Source organism: Camelina sativa, chromosome 9 (assembly GCF_030686135.1).
Source record: "Camelina sativa cultivar CO46 ecotype springtype chromosome 9, ASM3068613v1".
NCBI lineage: Eukaryota > Viridiplantae > Streptophyta > Magnoliopsida > Brassicales > Brassicaceae > Camelina > Camelina sativa.
The window spans coordinates 21,390,216-21,409,285 of NC_141888.1; the positions used below are offsets into that span (position 1 = coordinate 21,390,216).

At 30.5% G+C, this 19,070-nt stretch overlaps 2 pseudogenes across 1 annotated transcript; one reads left to right on the forward strand and one right to left on the reverse strand.

Annotated features, from left to right (window-relative positions):
- Positions 1-125: 125 nt before the first annotated feature.
- LOC147938440 (uncharacterized) lies at positions 126-11,709 on the reverse strand (annotated as a pseudogene).
- A 1,853-nt stretch (positions 11,710-13,562) lies between these two features.
- Positions 13,563-16,702, forward strand: LOC104710874 (non-specific lipid transfer protein GPI-anchored 2-like; annotated as a pseudogene). Its single transcript, XR_015564983.1, has 3 exons — positions 13,563-13,986; positions 16,179-16,259; positions 16,402-16,702. The product of XR_015564983.1 is annotated as a non-specific lipid transfer protein GPI-anchored 2-like (transcript).
- Positions 16,703-19,070: the final 2,368 nt, after the last annotated feature.

Genomic DNA, 19,070 nt, shown 5'->3' on the forward strand with positions numbered 1-19,070 from the left:
AAAAATATAGATTAATTAGTAGAGGCACTACAAAAAAATAGGTCTGTGGTATCATTTATTTTGTATATTTGCATTACTTATAAATGATACAAAAGAATTTTACATCACTTATAGAAATGATACTCTCATTGTTGATGCAAATAATTAACATCTTCTTCATTATCCCCACTGTGTAACAAGCGTGAAAAGTTTACCATATGATGACCGTATGCGTCTATTTTGTATCCTCGTTCCGTACGAGTATCGGCCCACTTGCACTTAAACAATACAACTTTGAAAACCTCATAGTAGTTTAATTCAATAACTTCAACCAGATCTCCATAGTATGGCACAGTTCCTGTTCTTGGGTTGGGATCACGACAACTAGCATAACTCATTGTCTCAGCAGCCACATAAACACCATTATTTTGGGTTTTCAGTTCAACTTCTCGATCTGTTGCTCGGAATTTGAAACCGTTGACATTGTGAGCTGTATACTTCACAACCTTTTCAGATGGACCCAAAGCTAAGCATCGTAAATCTGCAGTTATCCCATCTAACTCATCAAGCTCTACTTTCTGTTTGAACCATTTTGCAAAATTAAGATGCATTTCTCGATCAATGTCAATAGCACGATTCCTCTTGCTATGGTGAGATGGGTTCCCTAACAACTCATTTTTATACTTCCTGAAATGATAATAATTAGTAAAAGTTAGAGAACGTCAATCATACATAATGAAAATGAGTTATTATTAAGTGATAGAAACTTACTCGCGTAAGTGATCAAGTAGATGACAATTAACCAATATATGTCGATGTGCTTGCTGTCTTTCCACATGATTGAGAGTATAAACCTGACCCGCCGCCACAAACCTTCCAAGGGTTGGAAAAATCTGGAAGTTCTGAATTTGGTCTTATGATAGTCTCAACTACAGGTCGATCATCAACACGTCCAATCCTTGTAAATCGTGTCTCTATATCATTTAGATACATTGAGCAAAATGTTACGCATTCATCGGCTAAATATTGCTCACATATAGAACCTTCAGGCTTAGCGCAATTCCGAGCATAAGATTTGAAGTGTCCTAGAGTCCTATAGATAAATTAATTAAGTAAACTTCCAGTTGTGTATATAGATACAAACATATAATGTAAATATATATATTACCTCTCAACCGGATATATCCAGCGAAATGGAACTGGTCCACCTAATTTTGCTTCTTCTGTGAGATGTACTACTAAATGTACCATCACTGTGAAAAAAGATGGAGGAAAAATCATCTCCAGACGACAAAGAGTCACTACAATACGGTCCTGAAGTTTGTCAAGCTCCTCAATATCAAGGACCTTTGCAGATATATCTCTAAAATACTGACAAACCTCAACAATTGCTGATGTCACATCTGTTGGCAGTAGATTCCGGATGGCGACTGACAATAAATCTCTCATTATCACATGGCAGTCATGGCTTTTTAAGCCTACTAGCTTTCGACTTTTAACATCAACACAACTTGATAAGTTAGACGCATAACCATCAGGGAACTTTATATTCTGTAAGACACTTAAAAAGGTGTCTTTTCCATCATTGTCCAGAGTAAAACATGCTGCTTGATACTTCCCATTATCATCAGGCCACAAGTCAGAACGTATACCTAACTCGCGAAGATCTTTTCTAGCAGTCAAATTATCCTTTGATTTTTCTTTGTCGTCCAATAATGTGTAGCATAAATTGTCAAACACATTTTTCTCTATATGCATGACATCCAAATTATGCCTCAACATAATAAATTCCCAATAAGGCAACACAAAAAATATACTCCTCTTCTTCCATTGTTGAGTACTAGATCTTCCAACATGACTTCGAACTCTTTTTCCTCCAACTCCAACTAAAATATGCTTCTTACCAAGAGTAACATTAACTTGTTCTAGTTGATGAACAATTGTAGAACCTGATAACGTCACTGGTGGTGATCTTGTTTCAATATATCCGTCAAAATTAGTTATATTTTGACGAAAATCATGATCTTGAGAAAGAAAGCGACGATGACCCTGAAAACAATTTTTTTGCCATGGTGTAAACGTTGGCCGGTGCCATCAAAAATTGCAGCTTGGACAAGTTTCAACCCGACAAATTTCCAAGACCAGGAAAATCACTAATTGTCCACATGATGGCTGCTTGCATGTCAAATGTTTGTTTTGTGGAAGCATCTACTATTTTAACCCCATCAAACCATAATTCCTTCAATTCTTTGATAAGTGGCTGCAAATAGACATCAATATCATTACCATGCATTTGCTTTCCAGGGATAACCATAGAGAGGATCATTGATGTCTGCTTCATTGACATCCACGGTGGCAAATTATAAGGAAATAGTATCACTGGCCATATGCTATAACTATTACTCATTGTACCAAATGGGTTAAAAGCGTCAGTCGCCAAGCCTAATCTGACATTTCTTGGATCGGATGCAAATTCTGGATATCTTTGATCAAATGATTTCCAAGCCTCTCCATCTCTTGGATGTCGAAGCTTGCCATCATTGTTAGACGCAGTTGCATGCCATCTCATGTGGGTAGCAGTTTTTGATGACATGAATAAGCGTTGTAGTCTCGGCTTTAGAGGAAAATAACGCAAAACTTTTGCAGGAGTTTTTTTTGTTTTCTTCTCTGATCCAGATACTATACCTTTTGCTGGAGTTTTCTTTTTTTTTTTCTCTGATCCAGATACCGTACTTAGCCTAACCTTACTCTTGGCAGAAATATTTTGTTTCCAACGAGAAGCTTCACAAACTTTACAAGTCTCCCTTTCTGCATCTGCCTCCCAAAATAACATGCAATCATTTGGACATGCATGAATTTTCTCATAACTCAATCCTAATTTGCGAATAACTCTTCATGTCATTAAATGACTTTGGCAACTTAGCATGTGTAAATGCTTCTTTCAGCAATTTAAGCACCAACGACTAGGTGATTTACCCGCACGCTTGTGCGAGCAAGAACTGAATAGAAAAAAGAAAAAAAAATTAATTTAATTCTTTAAAATGTTGAATTAATTTTTTTTTCTATTTTAAAGCTTGTTTAATTTTTTTTAATTTTTATATTAGTTTGCATGTTCAGACATAAATTATTTTTTTGTAAGTTTCGTATTAAATATTTTTTTTCATTTTTTAAAATAATAAACTGAATAGTTAATAAAATGTTTATTGATAGTATTACTCTACATATGCAAAATATAAATTAAAATTTAAAGTCCAATTTTTAAGTTTAATTGAAATTTTAAAGTTCATTTATAAAGTTTAAACCCAAATTGACCGTAACAAAGTTTTAAATGAGCCAAATACAATTGTTACGGTAAATTTTAATTACCTTGATATAATAATTTAGGACAATATAATATGTAATTTTGTTTAGACCATTAAAATAATAATTTAAGCAACCCATAAATATACTTTCGTTTAGACCATTGTATTTGATACTACAAACATTCAAAATTATACTAAAGTTTGCATATACAAAAAGTTCATTAAGCCACGGTAACTTCATTTCTGAGTCCATTCTTTATGACTGAGTCTCCGAGCTCTCACTTTGATGCTCCATTACATGGTTTATGTAATAATGTCCAGCAAACTCAGACCTATAAATATATTAAGTGTATGAAACAAAATTATTTTAACATCATACATAATCATATATAAAGTGTACAAAGTTATTTTTACATAATCAAATCTTACCAGTCCTTCGAACTGTGGTTTATAAAGATCTTCGAAGAGGTCAATGTGTTTTCGATACATGGTGCACCTATAAACATTTGCAGAGAGAATATATTGGTTACCTTATGATGATTATATCAGAACTATTTTATGTTACATACCTTCATATTCTCCGATTTTCACAAACCGCATTACACAAGACTCAGGTTCGGATTTGTATATGAGATGGCACCTGTTTGATTGCCATTTAGACATGAATTCAGAAGCGTAGTTATCTTTGACACGACACTTCACAGTTTCATTCCTACATGTTTATCAAATTAATAAAAAATCTTAAAAGAGACAATTCTAAAACGTAATTGTCCTAAAGGTAGAGTAAATGTCTTTTACCTGCAATTCAACAACGTGAAAAAAAATTCATTACGTTTAATGGCACTCTCAGGTCTTCTTTTATCTTCCACATCTATACACCCACAAACATCTAATTTGGGGAAAAGATAGAATTTAGTTTTCCAAAGTGTTGCAAATCTACATTTTGTAAAAGTTTAATTCATACTTTTCTAAGGGAGGGGCCAATACACAAAGTTACAACAAATCCTATAAAGATTCTAGATTCCCAAACACAAAGTTACAATTAACTATACTCACAGATTGTACCATATCAATATTAAATTAATTAACGAAACACTTACCGAAAGAGATGGGATGATTTATGCTTCCACGATATATATCATCAAAATCCTCGAATCAAAAGTAATTCTTTGGACTCAATTGCTGGACCAACGTCATAGTAGTATCGTCCGTGAATTTAATTTGATAAGGATGATGAGTATTCCTCTCATTCAGAGTTGGATTGATTACTTTGAAAGTTCTAATATCATATCAGCCACCATCGTCGATATATTTTTGAAGTTTAGCGAGTGTATTTGGTAAAAATGTAGCTTCAATTGTGTTACCCTTCACAGTTTAATAACAATTGTGTAAGAATTCATATATATATATATATATATATATATATATAAGAACTGTTAAAATTTGAAATTTAAGTAATTTAAGTAAGAATGATGTTCAATTAACAACGCTAACCTCTACATCCACAAGAAGCAGTACTTTTTTGTAAAAAACTCGCTGATACTCCAAGAATGTAAGACCTTGGCGTTTATACGCCAATTAGTTCTTCCGGGAAGAAGATCAGCAATTTTATCGAATCTCATGATTTTCTCAAATTAGGGTTTTCACCTTTTTGTTTCACACCTCTTTGTTTGCACACTTTTTTGTTTTATATATATACAGAATTTTATGGACTTTGAAAGAAAAAAATTTGTTCTTTGAGTATTATTAATGATCTCACCCTTTGTTAATGATCTCAAAATATGCAAAGTTTCGATCTAAAAATTATGTTTCTTTGTCGCACCCCCAGCTTTCCATGTTGGCACCGTTAGTTTTCACAAATTTTTGTTTTACACCTCTTTGTTTATCACTTTGTTTATATAAAGTTGCAATGTTTTGATCCAAAAATTGGGTTTCTTCTCGTACCCATAGCTTTCAATGTTTGCACTTGTTAGTTTTCACACCTTTTTATTTTACACTTCTTTGTTTTCACACCTTTTTGTTTTTATGTATATACAAATTTTTATGGAATTTGAAAAGAGTTTTTGTTCTTTGAGTATTATTAATGATCTCACCCTTTGTTAATGATCTCAGAAGGTTCAAAGTTTTGATCTAACAATTGTGTTTCTTTGTCGCACCCAAACTTTCCTTGTAGGCACCAGTTAGTTTTCACACCTTTTTGTTTTGCACCTATTTGTTTATATATAGTTGTAATGTTTTGATCCAACAATTTTTTTTCTTCGTCGTAACCCTTGCTTGCAATATTTGCATTTGTTAGTTTTTTCACCTTTTTGTTTCACACCTTTTTGTTTCACACCTTTTTGTTTCACACCTCTTTGTTTTCACACATTTTTGTCTTTATATATATACAGATTTTTATGGACTTTGAAAAAACGTTTTTGCTCTTTGAGTATCATTAATGATCTCATCCTTTGTTAATGATCTCAAAATTTGCAAAGTTGTGATCCAACAATTTTGTTCTTTGAATATCATTATTGATCTCACCCTTTGTTAATGATCTCAAAATTTGCAAAGTTTTGATCCAACAATTGTGTTTCTTCATCGCACCCCCAACTTTTCATGTTGGCACCCGTTAGTTTTCACACTTTTTTGTTTTACACATCTTTTTTTATATAAAGTTGCAATGTTTTGATCCAACAATTGTGTTACTTCGTCATACCCTTACCTTTCAATGTTTGCACTTGTTAGTTTTCGCATCTTTTTGTTTCACACCTATTTGTCTTCACACGTCTTTGTTTTTATATATACATATCTTTATATACTTTGAAAAGAGTTTATGTTCTTTGAGTATTATTAATTATCTCACATTTTGTTAATGATCTCAAAAGTTGCAAAGTTTCGATCCAACAATTGGGTTTCTTCATCGCATCCCCAGTTTTCCATGTTGGCACCGTTAGGTTTCACACCTTTTTGTTAATATAAAGTTGCAAAGTTTTAATCCAACAATTGTGTTTCTACGTCATACCCTAACCTTTCAATGTTTGTACTTGTTAGTTTTCGCACTTGTTAGTATTCACATATTTTTGTTTCACACCTTTTTGTTTCAGACCTCTTTGTTTTCACACTTTTTTATTTTTATATATATACAGAATTTTATGGACTTTGAAAGAAAAAAAATTGTTCTTTGAGTATTATTAATGATCTCACCCTTTGTTAATGATCTCAAAATTTGCAAAGTTGTGATCCAACAATTTTGTTTTTTGAATATCATTATTGATCTCACCCTTTGTTAATGATCTCAAAATTTGCAAAGTTTTGATCCAACAATTGTGTTTCTTCATCGCACCCCCAACTTTTCATGTTGGCACCCGTTAGTTTTCACACTTTTTTGTTTTACACATCTTTTTTTATATAAAGTTACAATGTTTTGATCCAACAATTGTGTTACTTCGTCATACCCTTACCTTTCAATGTTTGCACTTGTTAGTTTTCGCATATTTTTGTTTCACACCTATTTGTCTTCACACGTCTTTGTTTTTATATATACATATCTTTATATACTTTGAAAAGAGTTTATGTTCTTTGAGTATTATTAATTATCTCACATTTTGTTAATGATCTCAAAAGTTGCAAAGTTTCGATCCAACAATTGTGTTTCTTCATCGCATCCCCAGTTTTCCATGTTGGCACCGTTAGGTTTCACACCTTTTTGTTAATATAAAGTTGCAAAGTTTTAATCCAACAATTGTGTTTCTACGTCATACCCTAACCTTTCAATGTTTGTACTTGTAAGTTTTCGCACTTGTTAGTATTCACATATTTTTGTTTCACACCTTTTTGTTTCAGACCTCATTGTTTTCACACTTTTTTATTTTTATATATATACAGAATTTTATGGACTTTGAAAGAAAAAAAATTGTTCTTTGAGTATTATTAATGATCTCACCCTTTGTTAATGATCTCAAAATTTGCAAAGTTTCGATCCAAAAATTATGTTTCTTTGTCGCACCCCCAGCTTTCCATGTTGGCACTGTTAGTTTTCACAAATTTTTGTTTTACACCTCTTTGTTTATATAAAGTTGCAATGTTTTGATCCAAAAATAAAGTTTCTTCTCGTACCCCTAGCTTTCAATGTTTGCAATTTTTAGTTTTCATACCTTTTTGTTTCACACTTCTTTGTTTTCACACCCTTTTATTTTTATGTATATACAAATTTTTATGGAATTTGAAAAGAGTTTTTGTTCTTTGAGTATTATTAATGATCTCACCCTTTGTTAATGATCTCAAAAGTTGCAACGTTTTGATCCAACGATTGTGTTTCTTTGATGCACCCCAACTTTCCATGTAGACACATGTTAGATTTCACACCTTTTTGTTTTGCACATATTTGTTTATATATAGTTGTAATGTTTTGATCCAACAATTGTGTTTCTTCGTCGTACCCCTAGCTTGCAATGTTTGCAATTGATAGTTTTTGCACATTTTTATTTCACACCTTTTTGTTTCACATCTCTTTGTTTTCACACATTTTTGTTTTTATATATATACAGATTTTTATTGACCTTGAAAAAAGTTTTTGCTCTTTGAGTATCATTAATGATCTCACCCTTTGTTAATGATCTCAAAATATGTAAAGTTGTGATCCAACAATTGCGATCCAACAATTTTGTTGTTTGAGTATCATTATCGATCTCACCCTTTGTTAATGATCTCAAAATTTGCAAAGTTTTGATCCAACAATTGTGTTTCTTCGTCGCACCCCCAACTTTTCATGTTGGCACCTGTTAGTTTTCACAGTTTTTTGTTTTACACCTCTTTGTTTATATAAAGTTGCAATGTTTTGATCCAACAATTGTGTTACTTCGTCATTCCCTTACCTTTCAATGTTTGCACTTGTTAGTTTTCGCATCTTTTTGTTTCCCAACTTTTTGTTTCTCACCTATTTGTCTTGACACGTCTTTGTTTTTATATATACATATCTTTATGGAATTTGAAAAGAGTTTTTATTTTTGGAGTATTATTAATTATCTCACCTTTTGTTAATGATCTCAAAAGTTGCAAAGTTTCGATCCAACAATTTTGTTTCTTCGTCGCATTCCCAGTTTTTCATGTTGGCACCCGTTAGGTTTCACACCTTTTTGTTTTACACCTTTATGTTTATATAAAGTTACAAAGTTTTAATCCAACAATTGTGTTTCTACGTCGTACCCCTACCTTTCAATGTTTGTACACTTTAGTTTTTGCACTTGTTAGTATTCACATCTTTTTGTTTCACACCTTTTTGTTTCACACCTCTTTGTTTTCACACTTTTTTTGTTTTTATATATATACAGAATTTAATGGACTTTGAAAGAAAAACAAACTGTTCTTTGAGTATCATTAATGATCTCACCCTTTGTTAATGATCTCAAAATTTGCAAAGTTTCGATCCAAAAATTATGTTTCTTTGTTGCACCTCCAGCTTTCCATGTTGGCACCCGTTAGTTTTCACAAATTTTTGTTTTACACCTCTTTGTTTATAATTTTGTTTAATAAAGTTGCAATGTTTTGATCCAAAAATTGGGTTTCTTCTCGTACCCTTAGCTTTCAATGTTTGCACTTGTTAGTTTTCACACCTTTTTGTTTCACACTTCTTTGTTTTCACACCTTTTTGTTTTTATGTATATTTTATGGAATTTGAAAAGATTTTTTGTTCTTTGAGTATTATTAATGATCTCACCCTTTGTTAATAATCTCAAAAGTTGCAACGTTTTGATCCAACAATTGTGTTTCTTTGTCGCACCCCAACTTTCCATGTAGGCACATGTTAGTTTTCACACCTTTTTGTTTTGCACATATTTGTTTATATATAGTTGTAATGTTTTGATCCAACAATTGTGTTTCTTCGTCGTACCCCTAGCTTGCAATGTTTGCACTTGATAGTTTTTGCACATTTTTGTTTCACACCTTTTTGTTTCACATCTCTTTGTTTTCACACATTTTTGTTTATATATATATACAGATTTTTATGGACTTTGAAAAAAGTTTTTGCTCTTTGAGTATCATTAATGATCTCACCCTTTGTTAATGATCTTAAAAAAAACTCTTCCTAATCTTCCTTAATCTCTTTCCTTCTTGAAAAATCTCTGAGATATAAAGTCCCGAATCCAATTAATATTCCTTCCTTCTTCTTTCTATCAATTTAAGAGGAAGAAGAAATATTAGTCACAAATATTTATGAAGAAATATTAGTCACAAATATTTATTTAAATATTGGTCATAAAAAAATATTTAGCTTATTTGTAAATAGAAAGAAATCAAAGTTTTTAGAAAATTACCATAATTTTTGTGCAACTATAATCATTACAAAAAAATATTAGCAACAATATTATTTTAAAAAATTAAGGATTCGGTTAGCAAAAATTAATATCTAAATTTCATTATATTCAATTTTGTAGATCCACAATTATGATCAATGATCATCCATGAATTCAACTGAAACAAAAAAATATATGTAATAGGTTACATATAAATAGAATTATAATTTAAATATATTTGTAAATAGAAAAAAATCCAAGTTTTTAGAAAATTACCATAAATTTGTTATGAACATAATCCACCATAATTTTCTGCAACTATAATTATTACAAAAAAACATTAGCAACAATATTATTTAGGAAAATAAAGATTCAGATTAGCAAAAATTAATACCTGAATTTTATTATATCCAGTTTTGTAGATCCACAATTATGATCAATGATCATCCATGAATTCAACTGAAACAAAAAAAAATATGTATTAGGTTACATATAAAATTTTATTTCAAATTACTAAACTACAAAACAAAATATAGAAAATAATACAACCTATATTTTTTAAAGATTGAGAATCCATAGTCAAAGTCTATGATTGCTTGATCTTGCTTTCCAAATAACCACTACAACAAAAAAAAGCAGAAAAATTAGTATCCGATGAATCATATAAAATTTTCAAAAGTTGTCTTTGCTCATTTGCTTGTAGAATAAAAAAAATCATGGAATAAAAATACGATCATGTTTAACCAAGAGAATAAAATTGAATAACAATCACCACTATTGAAAAAAAAAAAATACAATTAATAAAAATACTTTACCGATTTGATTTTTTTGCTTGCTTCATCAACTTGTTCGTCCAATCTTGTTTTTGATATACAAAAAAACATCCATGGTCCATGGCAGGTACACCTAAAACATAGCCAAACAGTACAAAATGAGTAAAACTTTTGATATGATTCAACATAATAATTAAAAATTATAGCAGCATAAAAATTAATCATGCAAAGCACCAAAGCATATGGATAGTCAACATGAAAAAAAAATCTAAATCACACAATAGTAAAGTTGATTCATTAGAACCAAAATAATACAAAAAAAACATTATACTCTCAAAATATATGTTTAGCTTAATGAATCCGACTTCTACTGTTTTGGGTGAGCCTCTATATATATAGCTTAGAAGGAAAATCGTCATAATTATCTTTACCATTTTAAAATTAAAAAAAATAGAAAATTTCTTTAAACAATATTCGTAATATATTCTAATATTTATCTTCCATTTTTTTAAAGAGAGATATTGCGTAAATATATTAGATTTCCGATTTAGTAAAACAAATTCGTTTTTTTTTTTTAATTTTCGTTTTTTAATTTTTCTTTTTTTAAATTAAATTTAGAAAAGGGTAAAAACGTCCAGATTGGATTCTCATTAATGGCAAATTAGTAATCTTAAGTCTGAGGATGAATGTGGTGCGTTTCAGCAACCTAAATAGAGAACAAAAGCTTGTCCGAAAATTTTTCAGGGGTATTTTTCATTAAGGGCAAGAGAGGTCAAATTTTGTGAGATTGGCTGTGAGCCCTCTCGACTTCTCTTTTAATATATTAGATATGCCTTTGTCACCTATCCGACACATACACTTGATATGGTACAACTTCAATATAAAAGACAACTTTGTGAATTTTGTGCATCCATCATATAGTTCTTGGGTAAAATCAGCAAGCAGCTCATCAAAACTTTCTTCTTTTCCAAAATTTCCACTTGAAGTTGATGGTCTATCAGTGTCCATAGGCTGCTCACAAGATCCAAATGCATTTTTGCCATACATATTAGTATCAATACCAGGAAAAAGATCATCCAAGAGATTCAAAGTTGAATCCATTTCAACTTGAGCTAAATCATCAGTAGGTACTCTTGCATTTTCTGTGACAGATATTCTCTCTCCATGAAACATCCAACTTGTGTAAGAACTTAAAAAACCATAGCACATCAAATCACCTTCAATATCTTCTCTTGACTTGAATTTGACTAGAGAACAACGGTTACATGGACATTTCATCGTGGCTGCAATTGATTTACTAAACGCAAAATCCAAGAAATTTTTAACCCCTGATATGTAATCTTGAGATAAACGTGGTTTCTTTATCCATGACTTATCCATCAAAACCTGAAAAGAACGATTTGAACTATTTGTAAGTTTTAGAAAAATCACAAAACTAACAAACCTTCAAAACCTTTAGAATCTAGAAATAAATCTATGCATGTACATGACACATCCCAAACGAAAACCAAATCGATGTATTAACAAAGAAGTAGTATTAGAGTTTTTCACTAAATTTAGAAATCAAGGAATGTGGTCGTGGAGCCGATGACCCATACAGTGCCGGTCAATATATATATTAATCCTTTGTAATCAGCAGACGTATTTTGCAAATTTTTTAATTAAGTGTTCATCACCCACGTGATTAGGAAGGCAAATTCACCCAAGTTAGATTTTATCATGTGTTTGCATAATAAGAACTTTAAAATTAAGAACAGCAAAGATTAATAAACACACCAAAAGCATAATCATAGAATCAAAGTCGGAAAAACACTTACTTATGATTGAGGATCTAATTTGTGTTGAAAACTCAAGAAGAAAAGAGATGGAAGCTGGGATCGATTAGGTTTAATTTTAGATTGATTTGTCGATGGTGATACAAATCATCTAAGATTGATTTTTTTTTTTTTTTTTACGTTCACACAGATTTATTAATTCTATAAATATAATATAATTTAGCATCAGCTTTTTATTAATGTAAATTTTATATCATTTTAAAAAGTGATTTAACCAAAATAAATAATAACATCAATTATCTAAATGATATAAAATATATTTTATATCACTTTTAATAAAGTGATACAATCTAATAGAAACTGAATCAATTTTAAATACTGATGTAAAATAAGATAATTATAACGTCAATTCACATAAGTGTTGCTAATCATATATATTTGCATCATTTGAAAATAAGTAATTTAAATTTACTTCAATTAGTTTTGTGATACAAAATAAATGATACAACATACCTGTTTTTTTGTAGTGAGGGAATATTAATTTTAATATTTAAATTGCTTTTAGATTTTAAATAAAAGATTGTTTTTTATACAAATAAGGTTATGAATGGTGGAAAAAATAGTTTTATAATATTGATATAAACAGTATAAATATATAACTATAGTCTATATATATATATATATGTGTGATTTTGAGTTGGTTTATTTTATCAGTGATCACTTTCGTCTTGTTTCTCATCATTGCTAAGAAAGAGTCGTTATTTGTGAACCACAAAAGAATAACGTACGTTTAAGAACGTGAAGACTGAAGACCAAAACAGCTGGAAGTTATGAAGACGGCCATGTGGTTGCTTCAGTTCGGTAAGAGAACGGTGGCTTCATTAATTACAATCTATACCTAAAGTTTTACATTCTTCATATAGTCACAATATTTGTAACTACATATATTATGGAAAAAAATCTTGCTATTATGGAAAATCATGTAGTAGTAATATACTCCTATTTCATACTATTTGTCTTCTTTTCATATTCGCATAACATGTGCTCTCTCATTAATGCTTTCAAACGCTTTTCGACGTATCAACTACATGCACTATAAGGTCGGTAAACACATGAAGATTGAAAATTTTATATAGGCGTACGTTAAATCGATCTACATTTTCTTAGCGATTGTTATGGTTTGTGATGGCTTTCAAAGTACTATCACAAAAATCTTAATACACTTTTCCAACACATGATTATTCGACTGATTTGATCTGGCTACAACTGCTCATTTTTTATACCGCAACATATTAATAAGCATTTGATGGAATTTAAAGAAAACTCTTTTTTTTGTGTCTTTTTTTCTTATATTAATATAAGAAACTTTTTAATATAGAAAAAATAAGAGAGGTAGGTGGTAGTTATAAACACGCATTAATGGCAACTAACTATATCCTTTAATATAGCTTTGTTTCCGCTCACAAGATTTATATTCACAATTCTTTTCATCTCTCATACCGGCCAACGCAAAGAAACAATGTCGAACGCTGTAGTAATCGCTCTTGTTCTCGTCGCAGCATCGCTAACAGGACATGTGTCAGCACAAATGGATATGTCTCCATCTTCAGGACCATCGGGAGCACCAGACTGCATGACGAACCTAATGAACATGACGGGCTGTCTCTCTTACGTTATGGCCGGGGAAGGCGGAGGTGCGGCCAAGCCGGACAAGACTTGTTGTCCTGCGCTAGCGGGGCTAGTGGAGAGCTCGCCGCAATGCTTATGTTACCTCCTCTCCGGAGACATGGCGGCTCAGTTGGGAGTCCAGATTGACAAGGCAAAGGCTTTCAAGCTTCCCGGAGTTTGCGGCGTTGTCACTCTGATCCTTCACTCTGTTCTTGTACGTATATATCTCCACCTTCGTTCTACTTTTTCTTTTTCATGGAAGTTGTTAATTATATTAATACTCTCGCATGCAAATATAGTTATTATGAAGATTATACTAATGAATATTCATGACCGGCAAAAGGAAAACATAACTCAAATGTATAAGAACCTAGTTTATATGATGAGTCTACTAGGAGATAAAAATTGAGGAAAAAATTGACAAATTTTTAGTGATTTTTTTTTCAAAAGCATGAAATGTTGTGCTAGCTCTATATTTTGTATTATTTTATTTTTATTATTTCCAAAAGTATGAAAATAAAATGTGCATTGTATATGTTAATTGATATGTGATTTTAGGTTCTTAGTTTTTCTTTGTGAAATTCTACATAAATTGACAAATGAAAATAAAACTATACTAGGTAACAACCCGCACTATATGCGGGATAAATCTATTCAAATAAAATTATTATTTGGAATATAAGGTATCAGAATAATAATTTTACTCATAATTTTTTTGTTTTATTCAAATTTACATTTATTTATTTTGTATAAAAATATTATTCACCCGTGAAATGTGGAAAATAATTTAAACATGGTGGAAATTTTAGTTATGGTAATCTGTCTTTTTGAGTTTTTTTTGTGTGTTTTTAAAAGTCAAATTCATATAGTTTTCATTTGATATTTCACATTATTATCTACATCAATGTGCCATTAAATAGATAAGACAATGTTTTAAAACTAATCAGTTAAAACTAATCTTAATTTTAAAAATACCATGAGAAAAATGTATAAAAATGGTAAATAATTATAAAAAAGTGTAATAGTGGTAAAAATTTATAGAGAAAACGAATGTCTGGGATTTCAAAAAATTCAAAACTATGTTAAGATCGTTAAATCATCATTATTATTAAATTATTAAAAAGTTAATATATTATTATTATGAATATTGTGGTAGTTATTTTTTGATAAAATTTTAATATATTTGAATAGTTATTAAAAAAATTTAATAGGAGAAAGATTTGTGTTTTTCAAAAATTTAAATTGGTGAATAGATTTAAATTATTTACGAAATGTTATTTATTTTTAAGATTATTATGATAATTAATTTTTAATACATACTCCCTTTGTTTCATAGAGTGTCATTTTAGAATTTTATTTTTGTTTTAGAAAGAGTGTCATTTTACATTTCCAATGCACTATTTAATATTTTCAATGCATCTTTTACATTACATTTTTTAGTTTTACCCTTAATATATGACTAAATTAACCCATTAAACATTTATTAAATAAGGGCATATATATAATTTAATATTTCTTAATTTGTGTGAAATGTGTTAAAATGACACTCATTATGAAATAGAGAGAGTACTTGAATAGTCATCAAATTTTCTAAATCGGAGAATAAATTTTGCATCTCAGAAAGTTAAATAGATGAATATATTTTTTAATAGTTTATGAAATGTAATTTACTTTAAATAATTAAATATGTTATGAAAATGATAATTAAATAATTAACTATATTTTTTTTTAGTTGATGAAGTCTTTCATTTTAAAAACTAATATAAAGAAATATTATCTATATATTCTAACGACACATTTATGTAATTAATAATAAAATAAAGATTTTCTTATATATTTTAATGGGCATATTTAATAAATCAAAAAACTTATTTTTGTAAATATGTTTATCTTAAGATGCTTAACTATAAATAAATCTCCAACAAATCGCTCTGGCGACGACACATCAGCATTTTCAACAAAATGTTTCTCTATTAATATATTGGAGATGATTAGTCATTCATACCAACACAAAGGTCTTAAGGCTGAATAATTCCGATATAGTAATATTACTAGCGTTAAAATATGAATAATTTTTTATTTGTCTTAGTAATAATGGTCGGATTTATAAAAATTAAAAAATAATAAAAATGTTATCTAACTTTACTACTCAACTACTCGCACATTCAGTACTTTTGTCGGTTGGCCAAAAAAGTATCACATGTTTTCTTCTTCCTTCTGTTCTATTTTATTTTCTCTTCCTTGATGTTAAAAGTTACTGAATTATACAAATTTAGCCCACAGCTTTACAAACCATCTACTATATATGAGCTCAGATTCATGCAACCTTCAATGAACAAAATTCTTAACTATTGATGCGTGACTCAGATATTATTTTAGCTCTAATAAAGTTTATGTTGTTAACAGTATTTGGAGTTCCTGTGGGAGCACCTGTAGCTATGAACAACGAGGGAGCCTCCCCAACCTTTGCTCCAGGTCCAATGTCAGGTAAATGATCTTACCCTTCATTTTGCTTCTAGATTGTATCGTGGTTTGGTTTTGGTTTATTCCGGATTCGTTTATTTTGGTTTGGTTTGGTTCGGTACTTTTGTTGTCCATTCCCTAATCGAAATGATCGAATTTTGGATAGGTTCAGCGGAATCACCTGGTGGATTAGCGCCGGGTCCTGCTTTCCGAACAAGCGATGCACCAAGCATTGCAACTTATTCTCTTTTTCTCAATCTTGTAATTTTCCCATTAGCATTTGTGTTTCATACCTATTGCTGATTTCATTCTCTTCCAACCAACAACACCATTATTAATATTGTCTATTTTCTTTAAAGAGTGATATATGGTTGCTTTTGTAGGTCTTGAATTTATTACTTTTGTGTATCCACGGATTATTAATTTCTTTATTCATCATATTGAATAAAGATTGGTGTTTCTTCTTATATAACCGACTATAATTAACAAAACCGAGTTATATTCTAAGAAACCTCTAATTGCTTATTGCTATGTGAATTTTTTAAAGCACATATCTACTGACCATGGAATGTGTGATGTGTATACGTAATGAATGTTTGAGAGGCATATATAAGGGGTCGTAAAGCAATCTACTATGTTTATTTACATATTTGAGTGCCAAAAACAATCTATCGCCCGAAAGAAGGATTTTCTAAATATGTTCCAACAATTTCAATTATGTACACACTGTTAACCACATATTTTAACCCAAATCAATTTTCGCAAGTGCATAGTAATCACAGTAATATTTCCTTCTTTTCATTAGAAGAAAAGTACATATATTTTTCATTCCCAAAATAATACCTTATTTTTAATTTTTTTTTCTATCTTCAAACATTCGACTTAACAATCATTAACACGATTAACAAGATCAATAAAACACAAACTATCAAACACTTCCTAGTTATTAAACTAATGGACATATTTGGTGGATTTTACAAAGGTAATATTCACATGTGGATATTATAATTTTTTCTTTAAAAAGCCGATTTTACCTATAATTACACCTTTTAAAAAATATATAAATAAATGATCTCAACTCGTCAGCTGCATACACATACTTGTTGTGATACACATTCACGCGTTTAACTGTAGAACTTAGGAAATTGTGGTTTGATTTTGGCTTTAGAGTCTTATATCATTTTGGTTGGAATTAGAAATCTTATGTTAATTGTTAAAATCTGATAAAGATCTATTGCTAGTAAAACTCTAAATGTAGAGTGGACTCTCTAAGTTACATTCACTTGATTCTTATTAATATATTATTGTTGAAGACTTAGCACAAAGTTTACATAACCTTTGATCACATAATAGACCAATTATATAGTGTAAATCTTTGTTTTTGCCCAACAAGAACAATCCTACTTTGAAACAGAGAAACCACCCAAATGAAGTCTCTTATTGGGTTTTTGCTCCTCTTGATCATATCTGTTGCAGTTTTCCAAAAAATTATTTAATGGTTTTCATATATATTAGAATGAAATTTTAATAAATTTAGAATTAGTCGGTTTGATTTTGTAAGAGTATCCCAAAAGATGAGTTCTTGTTTCATTCTTTTGCTTTTAAAATAATAACACCAAAAATCATTATTAAAGTAATTTATGTTTCGTTACAATTTTAAAATTTCAATTTCTTTGGTTCATGTAGTTGTTTTGTACTTTGTGTTTGTAAATAACAAAAAGAAAGCTTTCTTATCTCTCTTTCTTTAATTAAGGTATGATGAGGACATGCATGAGCATGACCGAACCTGGTTGCCATATTAATTTTGATGACAAAACGATGTCGATAAGCACAAACCTTTCTGTAGAGACATGTAGTAACTTGTACAATGTGCCTCAACTCATGGTGAAAACTGCTCTTGACCCTGAAAATGCTAGCCAGACTATAAAGTTAGAGTGGACTCTCAACGACATCACACTGCACGGTCAATCGGTCATATATATATATACATGCATTTCGCCGAAATTCAGAATCTTGAAGCCAATGAAATTAGAGAGTTCAACATTACTTACAACGGTGGCTTACGTTGGTTTCGCTTTTTCAGACCAGCAAAACTGAGTATAACAACTATATATAATCCAAGAGCTGTGAGTTTGCCGCATGGGAGATTTGACTTCTCTTTCGCCATGACCGGTAACTCAACTCGTCCTCCTCTTATCAAGGGCCTCGAAGTTTATAAAGTCTTGGATTTTCTACAACTTGAGACTGACCAAATTGAAGGTAATTTAAGTTAACCATGTTCTTATAGACTTCCAACTTAAAACCAGTTGGTTAGTGGAGAGACACACATTCTTTTTTAAGTTTTGAATTATCTTCACTTCCAATGTGTGAATAATGATCAGTTACTGCTATGATGAACATCAAGAACACATATGGATTGAGCAAAAAGACAAGCTGGCAAGGAGATGTATGTGTTCCTCTGTTCTTTCAATGGGAAGGTTTAAACTGTAGTTATCCAGACTTTGTCAAATATGATTTATCAGGAGAGATTCCAGCGTTTTTGGCTGATATGAAGTTGTTGACACTCATGTGAGCTTCTTGTTATTAACACCTTCTCCTTCACTCTACTCTATGTTCTTTTTTCTAAAATATATCAATCGTTTCATTATCAGACACTTAAGCAGAAATCCGAAGCTCGCTCAGCCTCACAATTCTGGACTCTCTTCAGCAAAGGATTTAGAGTAAATCATTAACACTATTGTTGTAAGATCTCTTTCCAAGTAATAATCAAGCATATCAGATTACTTGTAATATTCTCTCCATGGCGTATGACATGTTGGTGTGACTAATGATTGC